Genomic DNA, 3,854 nt, shown 5'->3' on the forward strand with positions numbered 1-3,854 from the left:
TGAAGCCTGGGCCCTCCCACTGTGACCACTCCCAATCTGCACTCTCTCTGTCCCGCCCACTTCTGCGCTCTCCGCTCTTACTCATGCCTCTTGGCAGCTTGTCCATGATTGAAAAAAATGATTCAGGCTGAACTTGCTGTTGTCTGCACAGCTTCTAAAGGCCTCCAACATGCTCAGGCAGGAAGGGCCTGTCGCTGGATCCTGCCTTGGGCTAAATACATACATACATACATAAGGGCAACCCTAGTAGCCCATGTGGGACCGGAAGGCAAAGTATTATAGGAAATAAAAGGAATATGTGATGGCCATAATTATTCGTACTTCTCAAATACGGTGGCACAACAAAAAGCACTCTAACCTCCGTCCTTTCTATGTAACTGCAGCACCTCATTCTGCTAGATGCCAGAGGTAGCTTTCTATTAAACGGAAAGACGATCATGAAAGACAGAAGAGGATGTATAAATGAAATAAATTATACTTAGCAAAATATGTAATAACAAAGTGATAAGAGAAATTGTTTGATGGAGTTCCCAATAAAATATGGTGATTAGGATTATACAGCTTTGCTCTGAAATCTCTTCGCGTGGGCCAGTTTTCCTGCCTTCTTGCGGCTCCTTCATTTGGTGAAACCTACTCCCTTCCCGTAAAATCCACTCTCAGGAAAGGAGCTGAAACTGTGCAAACTGCTTCTCTGCTGTGCTTACCTAATATTTTCTATTATTCATTAACCACATTGTTTCAAAATGATCTATTTATTTTACAGTCTCTTCTATCTGACTACGAGAATCTCAAAGGTAAGGACCAAGCCTCGTTCATTTTTGTAACGTCAACACTTGGTATGGACTTGACAGAGTACCCAGTCAAGAAATGCTTGTCCACTAAATGAATGAGAACAACTCATTTTGCTAAACTAAGATTGACTGATAGTTTCCCTTCCCCCCACCCCATGCCCTGGGTATTTTTTTGTTAACCAGGATCAAAGTCATAAACTAAATGAGTTGAACTCTGAAAGTAGAATTTCAGACATCAGTGGAGCAAGAGGAGGCAAGAAGGTCATAAGATGGTCATGTGGACAGGATACCTCTCAAAAATTACACTCTCCAGCTGTAGCAGGGAAATGTGGGTTGAGGGGCAGAGTCATACATTTGGAAACTGACTCTATCACTCATTGCTTGAAAACTCCTAGCCAAAGTGCTTAGTCTCTCTAGTCTCAGTTTCCTCATCTGTAAAATGAGACACAAAGATGCATGAAGAGACAATATGTATAAAGTGTCTGGCACACAGCATTACTTCCTAGTAATGGTCGTTATTACCACTTTGCCTATTCCTCAGACAGGCACAGACTCAGGGAATTATCCTAACGGCCAAAAGGCTAGTGCAGGATATTCACATCTAATTCACTACAATCATTTATTGAACACCTGCTGTATGCTTGCTATTGTGACCCACAGATTTTAAGAGACTTGCATTCAAATCAGAGAGCTTTGTCCATTCTCCCTTTTGATGTTCAAATTCCCTCTACAGCTCTCCTGCTCAGTGCTTGTCTAACCTGGGCAGAAACAATTCCGGCAACAGGAATTCAGCAACACCCAATGAAGCCAGAACATAATTCTGACTGTTTTAAGTAAATGTTTCTTTAAAAATATTTAGTGCAATATGGATTGAAAGAATAAACATAGTTAAAATGTCCATACTACCTAAAGCAATGTACAGATTCAGGCAATCCCAATCAGAATCCCAAGGATATTCTTCACAGAAATAGAACAAAGAATCCTAAAATTCATATGGGGCAACCAAAGACCTCTCAATTGCTAAAGCAATCCTGAGAAAAAAGAACAAAGCTGGAGGCATCACAATCCTTGACTTTAAAACATACTACAAAGCTATAGTAATCAAAACAACATGGTATTGGCACAAAAACAGGCACACTGATCAATGGAACAGATTTGAGAGCCCAGAAATAAAACCACACATCTATGGACAGCTAATTTTCAACAAGGGAGCCGAGAACGTACAGTGGAGTAGGAAAAGTCTTCAATAAATGGTGGTGGGAAAACTGGGCAGCTACATGCAAAAGAATGAAAGTAGACCATTCTCTTATGCCACTCACATAAATAAACTCAAAATGGATAAAAGACTTGAAGGTAAGACCTGAAACCATAAAACTCCTAGAAGAAAATATAGGCAGTACACTCTTTGACATTGGTCTTAAAAGGATCTTTTCAGACACCATGTCTTCTTGGACAAGGGAGACAAAAGAAAGAATAAATAAGTGGGATTTCATCAGACTAAAGAGCTTCTACAAGGCAAGGGAAAACAGGATTGAAATGAAAAGACAACCTACCAACTGGGAAAAAACATTTGAAAATCACATATCCGACAAAGGGTTAATCTCTGTAATATATAAAGAATTCACACAACTCAACAACAAAAAAATCAAATAATCTCAATCAAAAAATAGGCAGAGGATATGAACAGACATTTCTCCAAAGAAGATATACAGATGACCAATAGGCACATGAAAAGATGCTCAACATTACTGATCATCAGGGAAATGCAAATCAAAACTACACTGAGATATCACCTCACACCCATTAGAATGGCTATAATAACCAAGACAAAAAATAGCAAATGTTGGAGAGCTTGTGGAGAAAAGGGAATGCTCATACACTGCTGGTGGGAATGCAAACTGGTTCAGCCACTATGGAAAATGGTATGGAGATTTCTCAAAAAACTAAAAATAGAAATACCATAGGACCCAGCCATCCCACTACTGGGTATCTATCCAAAGAACTTGAAATCAGCAATTCAAAGAGATTTATGCACCCCTATGTTCATTTCAGCATTATTCACAATAGCCAAGATGTGGAAGCAACCTGTGTCCATCAACTGATGACTGGATAAAGAAGATGTGGTGTGTATATGCAATGAAATACTACTCAGCCACAAAAAATGACAAAATTGTCCCATTCATAATAACATGGATGGATCCTGAGGGTACTATGTTAAGTGAAATAAGCCAGATAAAGACAAACACTGTATGATTTCCCTCATATGTGGAAGATAAACAAACATATGAACAAAGAGAATTATTTAGTGGTTACCAGGGGAAGGGGGGTGCAGGGTGGGCACAAAGGGTGAAGTGGTGCACCTATATGATGACTGACAAATAATAACGCACAACTGAAATTTCACAATGTTGCAAACTGTCATAACCTCAATAAAAAAAAATATTTTGTGTGAAATGATATACCTGTTTGGAGGAAGAAACATTTGCTCTATAACTCCAAAAATAATCTATAATTTTCTTCTCTCTCTCTTTTTTTTGCACGGGGGGGGGGGGGGGGGGGGGGAGGAAGATTAGCCCTGAACTAACATCCATTGCCAATCTTCCTCCTTTTGCTTGAGGAAGATTGTCACTGAGCTAACATCTGTGCCCATCTTCCTCTATTTTGTATGTGGGATTCTGCCACAGCATGGCTTGATGAAAGCTGTGTATGTCCAAGCCTGGGATCCAAACCTGTGAACCCCGGGCTACCAAAGCAGAGAACACGAACTTAATCACTATGCCACTGGGCCTGCCCCCATTCTCTCTCTTTTATTTGCCACAAAAACCACGTTATTGACTGTATATTAAAAAGAGTAGATTTATTTTGCAGGGAAGAACTATAGCTTAAAGAATGAATTATTCATTCATTCATCATACAGTTTTATCAAACAATAATTTCCTCTAGTTCAACAAAAGTAATCATCATTCCAAATATTTTATAACCTAGGAAACTGGTTGGTTGGTGCTCTTTCTTACCCATAGGTTGACACATTGCAAACATTATAACTTGATTACTCAGCATGTT

Source organism: Equus quagga, chromosome 9, assembly GCF_021613505.1.
Source record: "Equus quagga isolate Etosha38 chromosome 9, UCLA_HA_Equagga_1.0, whole genome shotgun sequence".
Taxonomy (NCBI): Eukaryota; Metazoa; Chordata; class Mammalia; order Perissodactyla; family Equidae; genus Equus; species Equus quagga.